This window comes from Mustela putorius, unplaced genomic scaffold (genome assembly GCF_011764305.1).
Source record: "Mustela putorius furo isolate JIRA1106 unplaced genomic scaffold, ASM1176430v1.1 tig00000145_pilon_pilon_pilon, whole genome shotgun sequence".
In the NCBI taxonomy this organism is placed as follows: Eukaryota; Metazoa; Chordata; class Mammalia; order Carnivora; family Mustelidae; genus Mustela; species Mustela putorius.
The window spans coordinates 44,472,782-44,499,924 of NW_025421294.1; positions in this window are offsets into that span (position 1 = coordinate 44,472,782).

Here is a 27,143-nt window from a genome sequence, read left to right on the forward strand (position 1 = left end):
TTAAACATAAAAGAGTGGTCTTCTCTATCCAAATTAAAAAAAAAAAAAAAGTATTCCATAAGATCATATACCAAGACACTTGGTGATCAATGGTATACTAGCTCATAAGATCTCACAAATAGAATATATTTGCTTAAAGGTCTAATTAAAAGAATGTAAAAATGTTCTCAGGTCAAAATTAACATTTAAGAATTTAATGAGATTTTTCACTCAATAAATACGTGTTGATTGATCAAGGCTTTTTTTTTTCTTTCTAGACTTAAAAAGAAAGTCAAGATTGATCTCGTCGTTTGTTTTGCAGCCCTCACATTGCTTCCCTTTACTTTGATTTCTATCCCTAACCTGACTCGCAATACATGAAAGTAACATGAGACCTCTGTGTAGTTGAATGGAGATGCTGTGCCCATATTTTATGAGAGAAGTAAGATGCCAGGATAGTGAATTGATTAGGGTATGGCTGGTGCCAATTCCATCTCTGTACCTAAAATCTGGTTATCATGTAATGTAACATTAGCAAGTGCTCATGAATTGTTGTTTCCATTGATATATAGAATGTATATACATGTATGCATGTGGGGTACATGCATGTGTATATATGTGTGTGTTCTCAGTAAGCAAGGCAATTCTTGATGGTCCTAGGTAAGGGCTACTTTGTACCCTGAAGCTCTTTCTTATGCTCTTTCCCTTAACATAAGCCTAACATTTTGTGATATCCTTTCTCCATTGCTTTTTCGATTTTCTTTCTGATCTTGATAGTGAAGAGAAGCTTCTTTTATCTTGTCACCCCTTCACAATAGGATCGCTCTCTTCCCCACTAGTAACCATCTTCAAAAAGACCCCAGAGCACCTTAACTTCTAATCTCTCCCTGCTCATGTCCCAGTCAGGGGTTGGCTTTATGTCTAATTTGTAAAGGTAAGGAAATGACAATGCAGTTTCTCTGCATTAGGCTAATCACTTTAGCCAAAATGGCTGCTTTAGTTTAAACAGAATACTCTATTTTTCTAAAACTTGCATAGTTTGCAACCAGAAATTATTAATGCACTGTGCTTTTACTTTTACCTCTTCACCAAACATTTTTTAACCCCAACAACATGCCAGTTAACACTTTAACATTTTGCCAATTTTGAGGGTCTATGCTGAATTGTATTTGTCACCAGTTCATGATAAGGGGCTTATCATATCAAAAAAGATTTTTATAATTTACAGGCTCGTGTATCCGATTCAGTCCATCTTGAAGACTCATTCATGTGAACTTTCCTCCTACCTTCCTAAGGATTTATCATCCTGTTTTTTTGAATCATTTTGCCAGACTAGATGCTAAAAAGAAAGCCTGACAGTATACAAATTTTATGCACCTTCAATTATTCAGCTGTCTGTCATCTTATATGGAGTCTGGACAACACAGATCAGATGAAATACAAAAAGTATGAGCAAGTAAATCTACTCCCAGGATAGATAGAATAAAAAGGGGTCTTAGGAGCATACTACTTGATAACAGGAGAGCTATCCTAACTTATAATCTTGGGACATAGTGTTTTCAAATGGAGTAGTTGTACTGAGACCTTAGTAACAACTTCTAATTACATATGCACACCTTCTATATCCTCTGCAACAGTGGGTTTTGAAGCCTGAATATATTTCTAGAAATCTTGCAAGTAATTAAATAACACTTAAAATTTATCTGAATCTACAATAAAACCTATGGAATAGCAGGGCCTTGGTGCTGCCATTATTTGGGGGTAGGAAGAGTTCTTTTCCTCTTCTCAAAGTACTTACTTCATGGCCCTCATACCTTTCTCATTCCTCTTTTATAAATTAAATGGCATCTGCAAGGTACAGCTGCCATAATTTATCAAGGCTCTACCTAATCCATTTCTTGTTTTCACTTTATACTTATTCCCTAAGACTTTCATACACACCCATGTCTTTATTTCCTACACACATCTCCCCAGAGCTTTAAATTCATATATTCTAATTACTTCAAGTCCTTTTTAAAGACTTGTATCCCAAGTCTTGGGATAATTGTATCCCAAGTTCAATATTTCTAAAACTGGACCCAACTGAACCCATACACTCCCAAAGAACTTTAATAAATACTGGATTTTTCCCCCCTGAAATTCTCTTTCTTTCCATGTTTTCTAGTTAACTCTTGCACATTCTTTAACCTCATCAGTTTCTGTATCTTTCCAAGACCAAATTCTCTTAAACTTTCATAGAACTCTGAAACTCCTCTTCAGATGCTCTATAAAAGTTATAATTTAAATCAATATCCACACCACAACAAATGTAACATTGGTCTCTACCACTTGAGTGTCACTGCCGAGAGGACTGAAACTATGTCTATAATTGTTCATCACTGTCTCGCCAGTGGCCAACATAGTGCAGGACCAGAAGGAGATACCAAAAAATATTCATTGAATAAATGATGGTAGAAGAATGAATAGACAGAATTATTGTTGAAGTTCAACTAAAAGAAGAGCAACATCTTAATGTGAATATCATTTTAACTAAAAGGTATAATCAGTGTGAAAATCAGGTGTTCTATCAAAAACAGGCTGATTTGGCTCATCATACCACCAGACAGCTCACAAAGTCTAAGGAAGAATTTAAATTAGCCACTTCCTCCTTAGGATGTGGAATAACTTGGAAATTAACAATTCTATCTGAATAGTGGCTTAGCTCTCCTAAGAGACTAAACTTGATAATATTATTTTGTTTTCAAGTTTCCAGTGATGATTTCTGATCTACAAATGTAAAGATGCTAATACAAAACATAATTTGTCTGATGAATTTGGAGATACAAATAAAATAGCTTTAGCTACAAAACAGTAATAATCCAATAATGACGAATGTCATATTTTAATCAAGCAACACACACTTTTGGGGGTTTCTGCCTTTGAAAAAAAGACTAGATGTTATAAGTGCAATCAATTTACATTATGTCTTCAGCATCATTCTCACAGAGACTAGAGCCAATAGATCTGAACTTGTGGAAAACATCTTGAATATATAATAAACTTAGTCTGAAAATAACTGAAATGGTAGTCCACAGCTCAATGATACTATAGTCCTCATTAATCTTGTCCATTATATTGCTCTAGCAAGATTTACAAGAATATGTATCTAAAGAGGTCACATATCCCAGTATTTCTGGAAAATTCTACTTTCAGATATTCAACTACTTATTATTTCACAACACCTGACTTTTCTTTAAGAGAATATGCTCACCCCATTTTTGTACCATACAGAAAAATAAAACCAAAATAGAGAGAAGACCAAATGTGAGACCTGGAACCATAAAAATGCTAGAAAAGAGCACAAGCAGTAATGTCTCTGATTTCAGCTATAACAGTGATTCCACCTGTGTCTCCTGAGAAAAGTGAAACAAAAGCAAAAATAAACTATTGGGACTACATCAAAACAAAAGGCTTCTGAACAGTGAAGGAAACAATCAACAAAACTAAAAAGCAACCTATGCAATAGGAGGAGGTATTTGCAAATGGCATAGTCAGTAAAGGGTTAGTCTCCAAAATATGTAAAGAACTTATAAAACTCAATGCCCAGAAAACAATCCAATTACAGAATGGGCAGAAGACATGAACAGACCTTTCTCCAAAGAACACATCCAGAGGGTCAACAGCCATATGAAAAGTTGCATAACATCACTTATCATAAGGGAAATCCAAATCAAAACTATAATGAGATATCACCTCACACCTGTCAGAATGGCTAAAATAAAAGACACAAGAAACAAGTGTTAGCGAGGATGTGGAGAAAAAGAACCCTCTTGTATTGTTGGTGGGAATTCAAACTTGTACAAACGGTATGGAGGTTTCTCAAAAAGTTAAAACAGTATGGAAGTTCCTCAAAAAGTTAAAAATAGAAGGACCATGTGATCTAGAATTTCCACTACTCTGTATTTACTTAAAGAATATAGAAACACTGAAAAAGATGTTTACACCTGTGTGCTTACTGAAGCATTATTAAAATAGCCAATGTATAGAAGCAGCTTAAGTGCACATCAATAAATGAATGGATAAAGAAGTAGTAGCATGCTTGCACACATGCATCTGTGCACACACACACACACACACACACACACACTGGAATATTATTCAGCCACAAAAATGAATGAAATCTCACCATTTGCAACAATATGCATCAACTTAGACAGTATAATGCTAAATGAAGTAAGTCGGTCAGAGAAATACAAATACCATATGATTTCACTTGTATGTGAAATTTAAGAAACAAGAAATGAACAAAGGAAAAAAGAGAAAAACCAAAATCAGATTCTTAACTATAAAGAACAAGGTGATGGTTACCAGTGCAGAGGTGAGTGGGAGGATGGGTGAAATAGGTGAAGGGAATTAAGAGTACACTTAACACAATGAGCAAGGAATACTGAACAGAATTGTTGAATTACTATACCCGAAACTAATATAACACTGTATGTTAACTACACTAGAATTAACATTTTTTAAAAAGAGGATATGGTCATCTTACATGAAATAATGGTAAAGAAATAATATAAAAAACTAATGCATGGAAAGTAGGCTTTATAACTTAGGTATTTAGCAGAAGTAATAAAGATTAATTCATCCATTAATTAGAACATGATTCAGTTTTAGGATACCTTTCAAATACCAGTATTTCACTTATGTATTACAATGTTAGGCATTCTGTGGAAAAATATTATATTTCTGGTGTCAGAAGCTTGCGGCTATTGGACGCATATGAATCTAATGGAGAGGCAACACAAACAGAACAAGAATAAAATAAAAAAACAGAAAATATTTGAATGTGCCTTTATTCCAATTTATTGACTATAGAAATTATGTTCTCTCTCCAAATTAAATGTTTTAATATTTTCATAAGGACTTCCCTGTCATTTCTTGTGATTCCATGTAACTACTTTTGTTGCAAAATTCTTGACAACGTTTGATCCATTTATAGCCTTTTTGGACAAAGGTGAAGGTAAGAAAATGTGGGGAAGATAGGTTACCCTTCTCTTTGAAATAAAATCAGTATCTAAGAGATTTTATGGACCCTTAGACATCTGGTGATGGCATGCTTGGTAGTGATGATACCTCTAAGATGCCAAAGAATAAGGATCATGAACAAGATCTATAACATGGGGTTTCTTCTTGTCCTTTCATCATGGTTTGTTGCCATAACCAAAAGTTACTAAGGAGAAATATGTTAACATTTGTTGGGTAGCTTCTGTGTGCCTCCATCTATATCTCAGTCCCATGGAGCTAGGACAATTGGAATTGTATTTTAACTAAATCTCTATTACAACATGCCACATCTCACCTTTTCTATCTTACTTTTAAGGTCATTATATGAAAATGACTAAAGCCTTCATATAACAAGAAATTATCTTTCTGAATTATTCATAAAAACAACAGAACAGGGAACTTTATGAAGTTAAAAGAAAAGGTCTCCTGAACTTCATTGTAACAATTATACAGACTAGAGTAGTGTAACAGTGAAAACTGAAATGGCTATGTAGGGATGCCTGGGTGGCTTAGTCAGTTAAGTCTCTGCCTTTGGCCCAGGTCATGATCCCAGGGTCCTGGGATCCATGTTGGCCTCCTTGCTGGGGCAAGGAAGAGGCCTGCTTCTCCTCTGCCTGCTTGTCCCTCTGCCTGTCCTTCCCCTGCTCATGCACGCTCTCTCTTTCTCTGACAAATAAATAAGTAAATAGAATCTTTAAAAAAAGATTTTCTGTTTGTTTGTTTTTGTTTCAGTGTTGCAAGAGTCATTGTTTATGCACCTTACCCAGTGCTCCATGTAATATGCGCCCTCCTTAATAACCACCACCAGGCTTATCCAACCCCACTCTCCTCTTCTCCAAAGCCCTCAGTCTGTTTCTCAGAGGAGAAATAGCTATCTAGATAACAGTAGATTTGACTATTAGCAGTACCCTTGATTTTAGCAATAAAATGACTTATCATCTGTTTAAACCAAAAATATGAAAGAAAATGTCACCTGCTTAAACTAAGAAGTATTGTGACCCAGTATAAAACATGGGACTCTAAAACACATTATCGATGCCAGAGTTAGAAAGAACTTGGGAATAATTAGATGGATGCTTTGAATCTTGCTTCCACCCTCACTGCATGTAAGATATTAGGTAACCTTACTTATGTTTTTCTTAAAACCATCTGTAAAATAAAGGCAATAATAATGCCTAGTTGTGTTACTATGAAAATTAAATAAGGTTTTTTTTGTTTGTTTGTTTTTAAGATTTTATTTAGTTGACAGAGAGAGACACAGCAAGAGAGGGAACACAGGCAGGGGGAGAGGGAGAGGGAGAAGCAGGCTTCCTGCTGAGCTGGGAGCCTGATGTGGGGCTCCATCCCAGGACTCCAGAATCATGACCTGAGCGGAAGGCAGATGCTTAATGACTGAGCCACCCAGGCACCCCTAAATGAGATAATCTGACACACTGCCTAGCTCAATAGCTAGCATATATAAAAACTCAAGAACTAGTTTTACTATTAACCTTAATATTACAGAGGATTCTGAGACAATAATGGATCCGGAATCTCCATTTAAAAGCACACAGAGCTACTAATGGTCAATCCAAAACCCATGGCCAACATTTACAATATATTAGGGTACAAACTACAGGCATAGGAAAAAATATAAGAAAACCTGTATGTCAAGGACTGCTGAGAGAGTGGAGGAAAACAATGAGACTTCAGTTTGACCTGGAATGGGAGAAACCAGAATAGACTGCAGATTTTCAATGGAACTCACCCTAGGGTAATTCGAGAACAAAGAGCACAAGAGGTCCTTAATAAATTCTGTAGCTTCATTACCTAAGGGCTTCCATCCTTCCAGAAGAATAGTAACAGCAAACATCTGAGAACCATCAAAATGCAAGAGAAGAGGGATAATAGAAATGCAGAAAAGAGAAGACTTCGATTAAAAAAAAAAAGACATCTTAGACTTATCTAAAAGAAGGCTTTAGATAAAAAGAAGAGGAAAGAGTCGAAAGAATCTCAGAAAGGAAGTTGCCCTACTTTTGAACCCTTCACAGAACAACACAAAAACAACTGATGTATGAAAACTATATTGATTCATACATTCTAAAATTTCCGGAAAACTAATTTTAATTTAATAGGAAATTTATAGCAAAGTTAGCAAGATCACATTGAATATGAAGCTAATATAGGAAAAAAGACAATGTTGAATAGAAGAACACCTATACCAAAAATGAGATAACCAGAAAAAATGCCCATAAAACAAATTACAACTCAAACCTATTCCAAAATACACTAATGGCTTAAAGAAAACATTATAAAACATGAAATAGCCAAATAAATCATCTTTAGAAAAACTCAGGCATGTTGAGACAGAATTCAGGAAGAATTCAAGATAAAAGATTATTTCAGAAATGAAGACAAAAACAGGCGGCTGGAACAACAAAATCAAAAAGCAAATTAAGTAAAAGTTGAAAAGGAGGGAAGGTATAAAAGTGAAATGAAATTAATAAAGAGATACAAATTTGGGAGAAAATGGCAAATACTGAAAACAGACAAAATGAAGTTCCAACATATAGGATAAAAGGAATCCTTGAGGAATAAAACTAAATCCACCAAATAGAATGAATGCTATAAACTGTAATTTGAGGGGGAAAAATTACTGAAATTTAAAAAAAAATGAAACTGCATATTGAAAAACATGCCATCTGCCTGTTAATTTGAATGCATGGCAATAAACGCTAAGACACATTCTAATAAAATTAGTAAACTTTAAACTTATAAAAAAGCTTAAGAGTATCAGGCAAAAAAGAGCAAATGAAAAGAGATTACAAGACTTTTGACAGTGACTTTTTCTATGATACATGAAAATGATGCAACATTTTGAAGATACTCAAAGAATGTGAATAAAGGATTTTATATCAAAACTCAACTTCTCAGAAATTTACTACAGAATGAGTTCCAGATAAGCAGCATGACCAGAAATTCTTCTATGTAAAGACTGGTTGTGACCATTAAATATATATAATTACTTTGGAGACAAAACTAAATGAGAGTTTAACTTTAGCAAGTACAATATATAGTGGCTATATGCTCTAACAATGTGGATATGAGAAAAGAATGTGCATAAAAATATAACATTTCCTTCATCTTATTGGTGGTTATATTAGTATAGTAAAATCAATATTATAATTCCAATGGTTGGTTTCTTCAACAGATAAATGAAATGGGAGAAAAAGAGGATGGAAGTGAAAACTAAATTTTTTTAAATTTTCATTTTTAAAAAAATAGGCAAGACTATATATTAGTGTCTAGAGATGTACACTTTGATGATAAATAATACAAATACTATACAAACTATAATTTTTTTAACTTCTGACTATGTCCAAAGAAATATATTACAATTAAAAAGCAAGTATCTTAAACATATAAGAAAATACCATCTAGATATAAGCTTTTTTTTCCTTTTCCTCTTTAAAACTTCAAGTAACATTGGAAAATAACTATGTTTTCTTGCAACTGCTTGCCCTAGAACTGCTATGTACCTTTTTCTTTACTGTAGGAAGGAGTTAGCATGAACCACAGGCTTTCACTGTTACAGTGATCTTCAAGTGGGACCTAAGGATTAAAAATTAAATAAATTCCATTTTAACAGCTTAATGAGATGTTGCCTTGATGGGTTATTCCTTGAGTCACCAAGATCACAGTATTTTATTTGTATTAACTTATTTGGATTGATACCCTACAATTCTTTGGATGAATTCCACCTGTACATTTCATTTTCTATTATGTGGGGCTGACCTTCCAACTTAATTCTCAGAGTTGGGAGTTTTTCCATTTTTCGATATGTTGTTCCTTCTATCTTTTTTAATAAACAGAGAAATGTATGTAATTGCCAAAACATGTAATTGCCAATGTTTACCTTTTTAATTATCTGAAACATTCCTGAATTTTCTGTGGGGCAAGCAATGCCTTTACTTGGTCACTAATCCCATTTCTCAGCTCATTATTTGCTTTAACTCTGACTTAACTTCCTTGAAAACTTTCTTTTTCTCCTCACAGAAAATAGCCATGTTTAGTCTCATAATTCAGATGTTTTCAAACACTAAGATCCTTTTTAATACTCATTATATTTCTCAATTTTTGCTTCTAAAATGTTACATTATTTATTGAAAATGGTTTTAGAATAAATTTCTAAAATTGGTCTGAAGCCACAGTGCATGTATTTATATATATGTTATATAAATATAAATATATACATACACATATATATATGTGTGTGTGTGTGTGTGTGTGTAGATAGATAGATATATAGATATGCTATATTGAGCACAGGAAAGCCACGAGTCTTTAAGTTATTGGTATACTTCGTCATCAAAGACAAAAATGAATGTTGTGGGGCGCCTGGGTAGCTCAGTGGGTTAAGCCGCTGTCTTCGGCTCGAGTCATGATCTCAGGATCCTGGGATGGAGTCCCGCATCGGGCTCTCTGCTCAGCGGGGAGCCTGCTTCCCCCTCTCTCTCTGTCTGCCTCTCTGCCTACTGTGATCTCTGTCAAATAAATAAAAAATCTTAAAAAAAAAAAAAGAAATGAATGTTATGCTGCTCCACTCTGCCTCTCTAGCAAATAGATGTCCTTTCTTTGCAGAAGACATTGTAGTCAAGCCCTGGAGAAAGGAAGGAAATTTCTGTTTCTCCTTGTATTTCCCGTTTTTGTTTATAAAGTGGAATTTTGTTTATAAAGTTAAAAAGTTCAAAACTTCAAGGTTTAAACAGTGTGACCTCTCTCCCCACCCTAAGCCCTGACCATTGCCTTAAATTACTCTGACCTTCAATATGATTTAAGACATCTGCTCTGAAAGGGCAGCTGTGCTCTACCATGTAAGACTGATCCTCCAGGAATTTACAGTGAAAACTCATGCATCACAATTATTGTGTAACTTACATAAATTTATTATTCATCAAAACAAATCACACTTATACCTCTCAGCTGACCCTCATTATGTGGGGCATTCCGCATTTTAGAAAGCCATCTATCTTACCCTTACCCGAGTTGCCATCTGGTCAGTTTATTGATGGAGACTTATTTTTATAGGAAATCCAATCGATGCATAAAAGAAGCCAGTTGTTTTACATGCCTTCAATTAAAACTAAAATTAGATAACACTCAGATGTGAGATTTAAAAACTGCTTTAACTCTCTGTAGATAGACAATGAAAAGCCAAATCTCAGCTGTAGGGAATATTTACATTGTCTCCATATGCATAACAAGAATATAGTAAAATAATAGGATGAGTTTGGCTTTTGTTAACTTAAATTGTTCCCTTTCCCTATTAGAATTCAAGACCAAGTGTCATGTCACTTTGGAGAATGGAGGAAATTAATGTAATATTAACATAGCCCAGTATCATGTTACTACCCACACAGGAGCCAATGTCAGTCTCTACCAATGAGATCTGGTCACTAAGCATAATAATATAATACATGTTGGCTAAATGAATAAGAGAGAGTCAATGGAACACAGCAATTTTTTTTAGAAAAAAGATTATACAGGTTTTTTGAGACTAAAGTTAACATGTTTGCGTATACTGTTATGTTTGATAAAATAATTTTATTTTTAGATGCTTGACTGTTACAAATGAAAAACAAAAGGCACAGTAGGTGAATAATAGTGCATAGTAATTAGTGAGTTCCTTGGCTTTGGAATTCAACAGAACCTGATAGAATATTAGCTATTATCATGTAAATCTAAATCTAAATCTGTTAGCTATTAACCTTAATCTTCCTAAGTCTCAATTGCTTCATCTATATTATGTACCTAATGTTTATCTGGTAAATTTCTGGCTAAATTTAGTTAGATGATATGACACTGAAATGATATTATATGTAAACAATATTACATTGAATATCATTGAAATGACTGAAATGATATTACATGTAAAGCTACTTAGTTTGTTGCTTGGAACATAGTAAACATGGAAAGGAAGATTTTTAGTTGAAAAACCTGCTCACAGAACATTTGCTCATTGTTCAATAAAAGATTTTGGTGAGGAATCAGAAAAAGTAGGGACTTCAAGTTAAGAAAAAAAAAAAAAAAGAGGGGGCGCCTGGGTGGCTCAGTGGGTGAAGCTGCTGCCTTCGGCTTGGGTCATGATCTCAGGGTCCTGGGATCGAGTCCCGCATCGGGCTCTCTGCTCAGCAGGGAGCCTGCTTCCTCCTCTCTCTCTGCCTGCCTCTCTATCTACTTGTGATTTCTCTCTGTCAAATAAATAAATAAAATCTTAAAAAAAAAAAAAAAAGAGGATTCATTCCTTTGTCCTAAAAGTTTTTTTCAACTGTAGTAAGTGCTTCATAATGGAAATAATCTCATATTCCAGGTAGCATATGCCATATTCTTCTGAAATATGTTCATAGTGATCACATTTTCCTTTATTGTTAAGTTTCAATGATTACTTGAAGTGGAAGCTTCCAGTATGTGAACAGTGTGAAATACATATTTACATGTGACTATATGCACTTACTATATGCACGAAGGTAAATGTGTTGTATTACACAAAGATCAAGTGTGACATATTTTTCTTAGGAACATATTTACATTGCATAATAGACCTGGTATCTCTGCCCTCACATTTTGCTGCCTAAAACCTGTAATTCTGTCATTGGGCATTTTCTTTCTTTCTTTTAAACGAACTTCACAAGCTTTCAGTGCATTGTTTTTCTTCCTTGTATTTGTTCTACTTGCATTCAAATATTTTAATTTCAACACACGAATTCACTCTGAGATATTTTTTCTTAAAAGCATTGATAAAAGAGTCTACTCTTGACTTTTCCATTTGATTAATAGAAAATAATCATCTTTCTCTCTCATGTGGTTTGGTTAATTAACTGATATAGGCAGCACAAATAATTTCTACAGTAGTGTACTTATTGTTTTAAGAATTATGTGAAAATTAGTCTCTTACTACATGATTAGATTTTCAGATCTGGTAATGAACAAAAATAGTCTTTCTGTGCCATCTTTTAATGTGTTTTTAATCACCAGCTAAATAACAAAGAATTGTCTTTTAAAATAATTAAGACTACATATCGAGTCTCCATAGGATGTCAACAATAAAGGGGTTAATGAAGCATCCAATCATCATGGAAACAATCAAAAAATGTCTTGCTTTAAACAACCCAAAGCAATTTCTGCAATCTAAATGCATCTGTGCTGGAATAATTTCCATAGCATCAGAACATTTTTCATCCTGCAGAGATTACAAGACGAAAAAGAGGAAAGCTTACAAATGATGGCAACCTCCTATGTAAGGGGAGCCAAATATTTAAATGAAAAATCTGTCAAAAAAGCCAAGCTATTACAGTTTCACAAACCATGCTAACATCATGGCATGACCTCAGTCATGGCACCATTTAGAACCATGAAAGAATGCTACAATGAGAGATTTCCATTTACATATTATACATAGCTTCTCAGCATATGAATAAATTTTCCGTTATGTGTTAAAGCAACATATGCTTTTTTTCACTCTTTATACTCCAACATCAATTCAAGACTCAAATCAATACCAATTCATTGCATCTTTGTGAACACCTCACTCATAGCGATGATCAGAAATAGCATATATCTTACATCAAATAAAATTAATGTGTATTTAAATGGCTTAATGATAGAAACAGCAAGAATAAAAATCATGATAACATACAGACTTTTTTTGTAGGTTTTCTTTAACATGTTCCATTCATCCACAAGATACAGTATAAAAGTATAGTACTTGGAAGCCGAGTTCAAGCACTTACCAGCTGCTTATTGAACATATTATTTTTTTTTTTTTTTTTTTTTTTTTTTTTTTTTAAAGATTTTATTTATTTATTTGACAGAGAGAAATCACAAGCAGGCAGAGAGGCAGGCAGAGAGAGAGAGAAGGAAGCAGGCTCCCGGCTGAGCAGAGAGCCCGATGCGGGGCTCGATCCCAGGACCCTGGGATCATGACCTGAGCCGAAGGCAGCGGCTTAACCCACTGAGCCACCCAGGCGCCCCTGAACATATTATTTACCCAACTGTCAATAGCATCAGAGAGATCAGGGATTGCAACAAACTTATTTGCTTTTTTATCCCTAATTTATTTGCTAGCAAATTACATTAGCATAATTATGTTCAATGTGTACTTGTTACCTTTATGAATATATAAAGAATCTGTGATTTTCAGTTTTCCTATCGTTAAACAGGAGCAATGATGCATATGTTATTGTGTGAATTAATGCAAGTGTTTGTGTTGCAAAGGTAAGAATAATAGACATATAATAGATGTTCATTAAATGGAAACTGTTATCATGTACCAAAAAGGCTTAAATGACTATATTACATGGTTTCTTAAGGGTATGTGTTCTGTACTATGGACAAGAAATGATATACTTGCCATGAATATTATCTTGAAGTGTAAATTTACATCTGTATATTGCAACCATTTAAATAAAGATATAAGGTATCTAAATATAAACTTACAAACTTATTCTTTTGGCTTTTCTGGTGGTGTATACTGGAGACACTTAAACTCTTTAATAATTTCTTAAAAGGCTATTTTACTCTCTCCACTTTATAGAAAATGTACCTTAGCTCTGGTCTCATTTATTTTCTTGCTATTTGAATAAGGATTGGTATAATTTCCACTATTATCAGGAGAAAAGTACAGAACAATTAAATATGGAGATTGAAGCTGTTTCTATTTAATGTGACTATAATCAACACAGGAAACCAATTCACAGACCCAAATGATTGTTTTTTTCCTTATGAGTAAGTGAATTGTTTTGGCTAAGTATACTGTATAAATGTTCTACTTCATAGACTTGGTGCCAGTCAGTTTGCATTTATACTGGGAATGGAATCCAGATTTCTCACAAAAGCCATTTCCATAGAGCCAAGAATGAAATGAAGAGGGGCTGTTTCCTTGTAAATAGTTAGAGAAACAGAGTAATTGTTATAAAACTATTGTTAACAATGTAGGAAATGTACAGTACACACAGTTTAGATACATGATATCATTTCAAAATTAGTCCAAATTATGTACTTTTTAACTGATAGTACTCTTAAGCTTTGGTAATACTCAGAACTCACGGGGAGTGTTGGCATTTGGTAAAATGTACCAAATTGATTCATTTCAAAGACTCTGTGAAAACCAAAGAATTATTACACAAATATATGACTTTCATAAACTTATGACAAAAAAATCTGGGTTCAGATTTGAATTTGGGGGAACATATTTTATGTTCCTGGCTTTTATATGAACATTTTCCCATATTCTAATGTTTCTAAAATCAAGATACACACTTCTAGTACATCACCTCTTCCCTCAAACCAGTTATCAATTAAACAATTTCATAAGAGAAGAAATAAGGTAGATTGTGATTTTACAGGTATAAATTATGTACTAGTTATCAAATTTATATGCAATATAAATATATGTATTTCACATATTATATTAATGTATGATATATACTATAAAAATATAATTGCCTATACATAGAATATAATAATATACATTAATATATGGGCTGTATATTGTATGTAACTTGTAAATTGGGTGAAAAATCATTTTTTCAGGCGACTTGAAGGTCTATATACTTTGATGTGATAATAATTTGATTAAAGAAACAGGTGATAATGAACTCTGGGGTTTAGACTTTCTATCACTACTTACATTCATATTCTCAGAGTTGGTATTCAACTTGTTAACAGCAATAAATTCCCATCAATAATGTCTGAAGAGTTTAATTATTTACCTTTCAGGTCATTCTCTTTATATGCTCTATTTTAATATGTGATTTTTTTAAATTAAATTATTTTTAAGCCCACTACAAATATAAAATGGAATCGTTAATAATAAAACAAGCTATGAAATAAATGCTTAAAATACAGCTTCAACAATTCACATTTCATAAGGCTTAAGAAGAATTAAAGTAATTGTTATGAATAGAATTTAGGATTAAAATATTACTTCCTTACATCCCATTACCTTCATTTAAACCACTCTAATCATTCCCCAATACATCCTGAAGAATACGTTGCATTATATTTTCAACATATTTAAATGCTTAAATATATCTGACATTTTTTAGTCTTTCCATGGCTTAGACTTCAGTTAAACCAACACAAAAATAATTCACTTGATATATCTATAGTTTGCTAAGTTATAAGGTCTGAATATAATTCACTGCAGAGTTAACTGTGGGTGTTCAGTATTAACTGAGTAATACCTAATGTTACAGGTATTCCACCCAAGACTCTTTTAACAATTTCTCTTTTAATGAATTACTGAAGAATCCCAATAAATAATTATAATGTTTATAGGCTCTAATCAGTAATTAGAGCATACATAAGACTTAATGGTGGTTATTATATGGAATTGTGAATATGCTATAATTACCAGAGATTTGTGAACAATTTTAGAAAATTCTTAGTTTGTGCATGTTCTATAATATAGAATAAGTATTTTATGTATAATATAGTCCATATCCATATATATACGCATTTATATTTCTGATTTACAAACAAAAAGGTCTAAAAAAGAAATATTGCCTAAATGTTTTCATTAAATAGTTAACAAATAGAAAGCATTTATTTAATTTTAAGTAATGAAATCATTGTTTCATTATAGCCATGTTTAAATCTTTATAAAACCAGTGTACATACACCTTCCACTCAAAATTCAATAATGAAATTTTGAATTATTGACTAGATTGTTGCCAGCTATAGGATGAATTCATCCTCAGTACAAAAAAGTAAAGTATCACTGAGGAAGCTTTTAAAATCTAAAATTATCATAAAATATTTAATACTAATGAAGATATATTACACCATATGGAAAAGCACAATAGTTAGAAATATAAGTTCTGATAATCATCTGCCATTGGACTTCAGACAATTTATCTACTCTTCAGTTTCTTTATCTGTAGAATCATGTTAATAACTGACTGTATTTCAGAAGACAGTTCTGAAAACTTGTTAGAATACTGCTAAGTACTTTGTAAGTGCTTAATAAATGCTAGCCATTGTTCTTATTTTTATAATCTATCCATCATTGCTAAATTGTAACACTCCTATTACTAACATTTCTTGTCTCTGCCCAATGAAGATGATGATGATGATGGTGATGGTGATGATAATGATGATGGATGGTAATATCACATATTCTAGTATTCTGATTTGTTTTTGTAAGAACCAATAGATAAAATTTATTTGTATTTAGTATCAGAAATATTAATTGAACAATTTACATTTAATTACATTTCTATTTTTTCTGTTCATTATCTGGTTGCCTAACACACACACACACAAATGATTAAAAACAAATAGCAGGGGGTGCCTGGGCACCTCAGTGGGTTAAAGCTTCTACCTTTGACCCAGGTCATGATCCCAGAGTCCTGGGATTGAACCCTGCATTGGGCTCTCTGCTCAGTGAGAGCCTGCTTCCTCCTCTCTCTCTGGCTGTCTCTGTGCCTGCTTGTGATCTCCGTCTGTCAAATAAATAAATAAAATATTTTTTAAAAATGCAAAGATATTACTGGGGTACCTGGGTGGCTCAGTAGGTTAAGCTTCTGCCTTCAACTCAGTTCATGATCTCAGGGTCCTGGGATTGAGCCCCACATTGGACTCTCTGCTCAGCAGGGAGCCTGCTTCCTCCTCCTCTCTCTCTCTCTCTGCCTGCCTCTCTGCCTACTTGAGATCTCTTTCTCTCTGTCAAATAAATAAATAAAATCTTTAAAAAAATAATAGCAGAAAGAAACAAAGATTTGCGGAAGTCCTGCATCATGAAGTAAATGAATAGAGAAATTGAGTTATTTCTAGAACAGTAGTCCAAGATTACAATGTAGTAAGAGTCTGCACTTATCTCCTCCCACAAACATGCCAAATCTATAGCTACATATGGAACAATTCACTCTGATAAAAACCCTGAAAATAAGTTGAACAGCTCCTTCCAACAAACAATAAAAGAGCCACCTGCAGACAGGTAGAACAGACAGAGACATGGTCTCACCAAAACTACATCCTCAGTGTGAAAATGTGCAATTAAGAGGGACCTCACAATTCTGAGGCTTCCCCCTTAGGAGTAAGGAGTTCATGCCCCACATAGTTACTCCAAATCCTGGGACTGGCAATGGGGAAATGAGGCCCCAAATTGTCCAGCTTGAAAACCAATGGGGCTTACATCCATGAAACCCAAAAAACTGCAGACAATGGAGATACTTTTCTTAAACAGCTCCTAGTTGTTTAAGACCCACTCACCTCAGGGGCCAGCACAAAAACAGCAGTTTGAAAGGTACCCAGGCCACAATATATGAAGAAAATTCATTTGCAAATCTTAAAACTTGTGCCCGAGGAACAGGTCCTGGGACCTGGGCACAGGACCTGGGACTCTTTCCCAGGACTAAGGCATGGGCAGGCAACATTTTGGTACTCTCTCTCTACTTTGATAGTGCCAGTGGGTGCCCCCCAGCCCTGCACTATCCCTCAGCTCCACAAAAGCTGGTGGGTATGCCATGGCTCTGCCCTCTCCCATAGCCCTACTAAAGCCAGTGGATGTACCCAGTCTACACAGAGGATGCTCCTTGAACACCTGCAGTGGACAGAAGGGCTTTTGTTCTGGAGTCCCACAGGGCTATAACAATTGGAGAGAGAGGTCTACCCACCCCAGGACACTACAGACAGCAGACTGAAACACACCTGGTCTTTTCATTAAAAAAAGGACTATTTACTTGTGGAGCTCTTCTGGTAAATGGTCAGGCTTCAGGTTTGTTTAGATGTAGAGACTTTGGAGTTGTTCTCAGGTAACACAGGTTAGGGATACCAACTCTGTGCTTTCCTTTGGCTGTGCTACAGCTCATTGGTACCTCACAGAAAGAAGTTTATACACTTGTCTGAAGCCCTTATTTTTCTGTCACCCAGGGGATGACCCCAGATATCCTGGTCTGGAGGCCATCAAAGTTTAAGACTGTGTCACACAGGACTGTATATATTTGCATACTTTAAAAGCTGCTGCCTCAGGGTCTGGCTTACAATCAACCTGAAACTAGGTGCTGAGATCCCTTGCTTTGGAATATTGACAGGACTTGGCCTACCTGAATGATTGGGACCTAAAAAGAAAAATTAGGATGCTTGGACAATCACAAAGATTTGAGACACAACAAAGAGTAGGGCAAGGTGGAATGATAAGGCTTATCTCCTTATCACAGATCACTTCCTCAAGATGGGGAAAGGTAGCTCTTTTGCCTAATACATAGAAACACACGCAGAAAGTCAAGCAAGATGAGAAAACAGAGGAATATGTTCCAAATGAAAGAACAAGATAAAACCTCAGAATAAAACCTTAATAAGACAGAAAGTAATTTACCTGCTAAAAAGTTCAAAGTAATGGCCACAAAGATGATCACCAAACTTAGGGGGAAAAAATAGACGAACACAGTAAGAACCTAAAAAAAGAGAAAATATCAAAGGTACCAAACAGAAGTCATGGAGCTGAAGACTATAAAAATGAACTTAAAAATTACACAGAAGAGTTAAACAGTGGAACAGATGAAACAAAAGGAAGAATCAGTGATCTAGAAGAGAGGAGTGGGACTCACACAGAAAAGAAAAAAAAAAATACTAAAGTGAAGCTAGCTTAAGGGACCTATAGGGCAACAACAAAAGGAATAACATTCTCTTATTCATTTTAGGGGTACAACAAGGAGAAGAGAAAAAGAAAGGGAAAGAAAAATATTTAAGGTAATAATGACCAAAAGTGTCTCTACATTGGAGAAGGAAACAGAAATCCAAATCCAAGAGGCCCAAAAAATTCCAAATAAATTCCATACCAAAAAATGCAATCATTAAAATGTCAAACCTTAAAAATAAAGAGAAAATCTTTGCATATAAGCAAATGCCCCCATAAGACTGTCAGCAGATTTTTTAGCAGAAACTTTGCAGGCTGGAAGAAAGTGGCACAATATAGATAGAGGACTAAAATGGAAAAACAAAAACAAAACAAAAAAAACTTCCAACAAAGAATACTTTTCCATGGAAAGATTATAATTCAGAATTGTAGGAAAGATAAAGAGTTTTCCAGACAAGCAAAAGCTAAACAAATTCACCAACAGTAAACCAGGTTTACAAGAAATGTTAAAGGCACTTCTTTAAGCGGAAAAGAAAGGACCTTAATTAGTAATAAGAAAACCTATGAAAGTATAAATCTTCTTGGTAAATGTAAACATATAGTAAAGGTAAGTAGATTAATCATTATAAAGCTAGTATGAAGGTTAAAAAGACAAACATAGTAAAAATAACTATAACTACAATAATTGGTGAGACAGGAATCCATCAAAATCCTATAGGAGAACACAAGCAGTAACTTCTTTGATCTTGGCTGCAACAACTTCTTACCAGACACGTCTCCAAAGGCAAGAGAAACAAAAGCAAAAATGAACTATTTGGATTTCAAGATAAAAAGTTTTTGCATAGCAAAGGAAACAGTCACAAAATTAAAAGGTAGCCTATGTAATGGGAGAAGATATTTGCAAATGACATATCAGATAAAGGACTGGCATTCAAGATTTATAAAGAACTTACCAAACTCAACACCCAACAAACAAGTAATCCAGTCAAGAAATGGGCAGAAAACATGAACAGACATTTCTCCAAAGAAGACATCCAAATGGCCAACAGACACATGAAAAAATACTCAATATTACTCATCACCAGGGAAATACAAATCAAAACCACAGTGAGATACCATTTCACACCAGTCAGAATGGCTAAAATTAACAACACAAGAAACAATAGATTTTGGCGAGGATGTGGAGAAAGGGGAGCCCTTTTACACTGTGGTGGGCATGCAAGTTGGTACAGCCACTCTGAAAAAGAGTATGGAGGTTCTTCAAGAAGTTAAAAATAAAGTTACCCTATGGCCCAGCAATTGCACTACTAGATATTTACCCCCAAAGATACAAAGGTAGTGATTTGAAGGGGCACCTTCACCCCAATATTTATAGCAGCAATGTCCACAATACCCAACATATGGAAATAGCTGAGATGTCCATTGACAAATGAAAGGATAAAGAAGATGTCATACACACACACACACACACACACAATCAGAGAAAGACAATTATCATATGGTTTCACTCATATGTGTAATATAAGAAACAATGCAGAGCATCATAGTGGAAGAGAGGGGAAATACAATGGGAAGAAATCAGAGAGGGAGAAAAACCATGAGACTCTTAACTATAAGAAACAAACTGAGGGTTGCTGGAGGGGAGGGAGGGAAAGGGATGGGGTAACTGGGTAATGAGCATTAAGAAAGGCACATGATGTGATAGGCACTGGGTCTTATATGCAACTGATGATTTACTGAAATCTACATCTGAAACCAATGATGTACTATATGTTGGCTAATTGAATTTAAAAAGGCAAACATAGTAAAAATAACTATAAGGACAATAATTGGTTAAAGGATACAGAAAATCAAACGATGTAAAATGTGACATCAAAAACATAAGAAGTTGGAGGAAAGTAAAAATGTAGAGTTTTAGAATACATTTGCATTTAAGATATCAATTTAAAATAGATTGCTTTGGGGCACCTGGGTGGCTCAGTGGGTTAAGGCCTCTGCCTTTGGCTCGGGTCATGATCACAGGGTCCTGGGATCGAGCCCCACATGGTGCTCTCTGCTCAGCAGGGAGCCTGCTTCCCTTCCTCTCTCTGCCTACTTGTGATTTCTCTCTCTCTCTCTCTCTCTCTCTGTCAAATAAATAAATAAAATCTTTTAAAAAAATAGATTGCTTTATATATAAGCCCTTATATGTAAGTGTCACGGTAACCACAAAGCAAAAACCTATAATATATACACAAAAGGTAGTAAGAAATATCAAGAAAGTCATCAAATCACAAAGCAAGAGAGCAAGAGAAGAAGAAAGGAACAGAGAGACCTACAAAACAGCTAGGGAACAATTAACAAATTATAAATAAGTACATATCTATCAATAACTACTTTAAATGTAAATGGACTAAATTCTCCAGTTAAAAGACATAAAGTGGCTGAGTGGATTAAAAAAACAGAAAGAAAGAAAAGGAAAAGGAAGGAAAGGAAGGAAGGAAGGAAGGAGGGAAGGAAGGGGAGAAAGAAAGAAGAAAAGGAAAGGAAAGGAAAGGAAAGAAAAGGAAAGAACAAGAAAAACCAAGACACATCTACATGCCTACAAGACTCTCACTTTGGAAGCACAGCCACACACAGACCAAAAGTGAAAAAAGAGAAAGACATTCCACACAAATTAACACCAAAAGGAAGCTGGGGTATTTATACTCTTATTAGACAAAATAAACTATAAAATAAGACTATAATAAAAAATAAAAGGCATTACATAATGACAAAAAGGTCAATCCAACAAGAAGGTATAACATCTATAAATGTTTATGTACCCAATCATCTGAAAAGATGCTCAACATTACTATCATCAGGAAAACTACAAAGAGACATCACCTCACACTTCTAAGAATGGCTAGTATCAAAAAGATAAGTGATAACAAGCATGGGTGAGGATGTAAAGAAAGAGAACCCTCATGTACTGTTTGTGTGAATGTAAATTGATGCAGCCACTGGGGAATACAATATGAAAGTTCCTCAAAAATTTAAAAATATAACACTATATGATCAAGCAATTCCACTTTTGGGTATTTATCCAAAGGAAACAAAAACACAAATTTAAAAAGTTATATGCACCCCTATGTTTACTGCAGCATTATTCACAATAGCCAAGCTATGGAAACAACCTAAGTGCCAATCAATGGGTGAATCGATAAAGATGTAGTGTGTGCAATTATAAATTATAATTATAATATATATGTATATATACATATATATGTATACCTAGGTTATATGTATAATAGATAAGTTATATAGATATAATGGAATACTCTTTAACCATAAAAATATAAAATCTTGTCTTTTTGACAGCCTGGATGACCTTTAAGTTATTATGCTTAGTGAAATAAGTCAGACAGAAAAAAGACAAAATCTGTATGTTCTCACTTAAATGTGAAATCTAAAACACAAAACAAATGAACAAATAAAACTCATGGATACAGAGAACAAAGTGGTGGCTGCCAGCACAGGGAAGAGGTGAGGAGTTCAGTGAAATAGGTGAAGGGGATCAAGAAATATAGACTTCCAGTTGTGAAATGAATAGGTCATTGGGATGTGGTATGAAGCAAGGCAATGACAGTCAATGGTAATTAATGCATATTTGAAGTTTGCTGGAAAAATGGACCTTGAAAGTTCTCATCACAAAATGAAGAAGTTTTTGCAACTTTTTATGGTTACAGATGGGGACTATATTTACTGTGGTTATCATTCTCAGTATGTGTAAGTATTAAATCATTACATTGTCTATCTTAAACTAATATAATACATGTCAATTATATCTCATAAATAAAAAATTATTTATATTTATCTAGAATATTTTCTATTATGGTATCTGACATATAAGATCAGAAACTGGCAGATTTACAAGCCATTATTGCTTTTTTCAAATACCTATTGAATTCAGTTCTTGACTTTTAAATTTTCCATCACTTGAAGAGTTTTATATCTGGCAAAAATAAAATTTGACATGTTACTAAACAGTAACTTAAAAATCATCTTTTCTATTTTTAAAGTAAGTACTTAATTGAACAAAATAGCAAAGTGATTAAGGAATAGCCACATAAGAACCCTTGTTTTTGAATAAAACTAATAAAATCTGGGTGCAACTAGTAACCTTACTTTCTAAGTGTGTAACAGTGGTTCGTTTCTTATAATAATATGGCTCATGAGTATTCAAAAGACTTCAAAATGTGGAGCCCAAAGCATGTGTTGTAGAATGGTCCTTTCATGCCTTTGATGTACAAAGTAAATCAGCCTGAAATCAACAGAGAATTGACATGACAGAGGTTGGACAAATCTCAGCATGATCAAAGCATTCCAAGCCAATGACATTTGAAAGGAAATTAAAGCTCTCTGCACCAAGATTCAGCCATCTTCTAAACAGAATAAATGCAAGAATGCTAAGATGGATGGATATGTTAAGCACAGATAGCACTCCTCCAAACCATCACAATGGTGCTTCATTTATTAAAGCAGTGCGAACCATGTCAATTTGCATACTATGAAACTGTATGAGGAAAGCTTTTATTGCTATTTTTTGGTCCTCACAATATAGTCCAATATGAGAAGTTACTCATGAAAAATACTGTTTGATTTATTTGTCCTATTGTAGATAAGTGATCATTATGCAGTTTAAAGGACAAAGTTATTGAAAATTGATCTTGTATTTCTACTGATACAAAAAGTCTGATAACAAATTAATGTAACTCTCTAATAAGAACTGCTATAATGAAATTTAATGCCTTAACATGTTTTAATGATTCCTGTGGCAGGTATTACTTATCTGGGAGGATAAATGACATACTAAAATATATTGTTATCCCTGACATGATCAAAGGTTAAAAGGACAGACTGTAAATTCAAACTGGCATTTGCTCTGCAAAGCACATCTTCAAGTATTCGCTAATATTCTGAAATACCATTCATTCTAAGAGAAATCAACCATTGAAATATTCTTAGCATAGAACCATGTTGATTATTTTGAGATACTTAATGGTACAAGTAGTATTCTATAAAATGGCTCTGAAAACTAATTGATTTTACAGATCTAAGAATAATTATATAAGAAGCTTGTTCTAATTTAGTTTTGCACATGATCAGTCACCAAAGGCAAGTATATTTTGTCTAGAATATGTATATATAAGAACTCTGTTTTGATATACTTAAGTAATTCTGTGCCTCTTGGAGAAGAGTTAAACATTTACATGGCTTTATATTGTTCATTGTTCTTTTAGTATTAGTATTTTAGTATTGTTTCTTTTAGTAAATATATTGTTCAGGATTCACTACAAAAAACATTATGGGCTTTGTAAAATGAATGATATAAGGTTCATACTTCAAAGAGCTTGTATTTGGGTAAGAAAGATGGGCTAGATGGGCCTATAATCAGAAACCATGGTATGGTGTTACAGAGGACTACAGAATTATCTGGCTTGAATATATTCACATACAAGTGAATACCAAAAAATCTGTATGATCTCATATATATATATATATATATATATATATATATAGCAATGAATATATATATTCATATATATATTTATATATTATATTAAAATATATTCTTTTATTGAATATATTCTTTTATTTAAAGTATAAAGCATAAAAGGAAAAAAATATTATCAGTGCCAAAAATATATAAAGTCCTCCCATTACCAAGTACTTCTACTCTAAAACACTGCAATTGATAAAGTCACACATAATCCACCCCCCCTTAAAACACATACGTGGTTTTGAATCATGGTAAAAAAAAAAAAAAAAGAAGAAGAAGAAGGAACTATAGACTTATGTGTCTTTCAACTGTCTTCCAAATTTTTTTCAAATATTTTAACAGATACTGTGCTTACAATAAATATTCTGACTCTTTTGTAACAGACAGAAACATATGACATCTATAGTTCTGTATCTGTCAGACTTGACTTATCTTCTTGGTAAAGATATTTGTCAGGGCTTTATCTATATATATCCTAATGTGTGATTGGTTTTTGGCTTGTCATACAAAAATGTAGAAAGTTTGCCAACTCTACATATCATATACTATAAATTATGTTTGTTATATCTTTTTACATTTCCTATCCTTTCATCTTTATTTTAAAAATCTCACCATGGTATTTTTTAGTTAAACTCAAGAATATAATATTTACAGGAAGAAAATCCTCCTTTGATAGGAGGCAAATAAATCTAGATAAATCCTTCACTCTAGGCTCAATTTCCTCTTGAGTACAGTGGGGGTAATCAAGTGGTATTAGCACCTCTATACTATTCACTCTTAATGATAGCCAATCATTACAATATTATATTTTTGTCCCTCTGCTAAATATACTTAGAAAACTCAGCCTCTTTGGGCCATGGGAATTTCTTGACTATTTGCCATATTAAATTCTTTGTTTCATCTGGAAAAGGATGAACTAGATAAATTATCTCTAGAAGAACACAGTACTATAAGATTTTAACCATTTTATTTCTGAGAGATTATTTTAATACTTACATCATAACAAGATAAGAGAAGGAAAGCACAATATTATACATTTCACTCTAGGTCATGGAAAATGTTTCATGAATGTTACATGTAGTGTATTTATTTAAAAATAAGGAAAAGATCCCTAAAGAGGAAACATTTTATATAGATAGTATTTTGTTAACTATCTTGGGCATACAGAAGTTGTCAGGTGACCTTTCCAAAGGAACCAGTTTACAGATTGTGCCCACAGAGCTTGACAGTTGAAATACTTCACTGTTGATATCACATCTCAGATGAAAGTGGCAGGTGGTAGTAAAACAAAATCAGTATCATTTGGACTTTCACATATTTTATTAACAAATGTGGGATAGTGGGTATAAAGAATTTTTTTTTCTTTTTTCCCTGTGTTCTTTTTTTTTTTTTTTTTAATTCAACTTAGCTCACATGAAGTGTATCAGTTTCGGTGGTGGAATTCAGCGATAAATCAGTTGCGTATATCACCCAGTGCTCTTTACATCAAGTGCCCTCCTTAATGCCCATCACCCAATTACACCATTCTCTCGCCACCTCCTCTCCAGCAATCCTTAGTTTGCTCCCTATATTTAAGTGTCTCTTACGGTTTGCCTCCCTGTCTTTATCTTGTTTTTCTTCCCTTCCCCTGTATTCATCTGTTTTGTTTCTTGAACTCCACATACAAGTGAAATCATATGGTATTTGTCTTTGACTTTATTTCACTTAGCATAATACAGTCTATTTATAATAGTATTAGATCTGATGATTCTAAAAATTAAAAAATTGATATTCACACCAAAAGAAATACTTGTTTATCTATTTGTTTATCTGTTGAAACAACAGCTCCTTGAATTTTACATGAATCATAGCTTCATAGCTACAAACTTATAAAATATATATGTATATACACACAGGTCTTTATTAAACAGCTTACCAATTTCCATCACCAATTAAAAAGTTTTATTAAGGAGCCAAAAACTACATAATGTCATATTGTGCTAAACATTTTTTCTAATAACTTATTCTAGAAGATATAAAGATATTCAGGAAGTAAAAATAAAGGATATGTAGAAAACATTACTGCTTGAAACAGATTCTCTGGAGTTGGTGACTTTTATTAAAAGAAACATTAGTTAAGGAACATTGTTGTTTATAATCAGCCAACTTAAACTCTATCAAAGTCATCATTCATAATTTTGTGACTATGGAATAATCCAGCTTGTTATAATTACATAATAAACAATATAAAAGGTACATCTAACTATTTGGGTAGATCATAATTTAGTAATTAGATGAGTCACCAAATAATGTATGATTAAAACTGCTGAAAATGTTAACAGAAATGCCTATAAACATATACATGATGTCACCCTTGGATTTAAACATGTTCATATCTGATTCCAAGAGATTAGTTTGATGTCCTTTAAATATTCATCCACTGGCTATAAATATATTATCTCTTATCCAATTTGAAATAGTAGCACTCTTTCTGGTAGCTTTAGGTTTTTGCCTTTCAGCATTTATTCTTAATCAACCTCACTTTTTGCTTTTAAAGAGTTGTCCCTATCATTGTAGGTAGGTAATTCACGTCTTACTGTGTGTACTTCTGCATAATATAAATTCATACAAAATGCTAAAAATAAACAGCTGTACTTTTAAATGAACAATTTACACCGCTTTACAAAAATATTCTGAAATGATTTTATCAACTTTAATTTTAATGATTTTTAGGCATCTCAACAATTTGAATCAAATCAAAAATCATTGCCACTTCTGACTAAGCTGTAAAATTCTTAAAACAGGACCTATAACTGTTGCCTCAGTGGCAGAGTGCTCTAGACATCAAGTGGTCCATAAATGCTGCTGGCTAGGGCACACTGCAAGGCAATATTACTATGTACCTTTGGGCTGTGTCCTCTAAGTAAGTATATTATTAGTCTGTTTGTAGGAGAGTTCCAGCATTATTTAACTTCTCCGATCAACACACCTTTTTCAAATGTC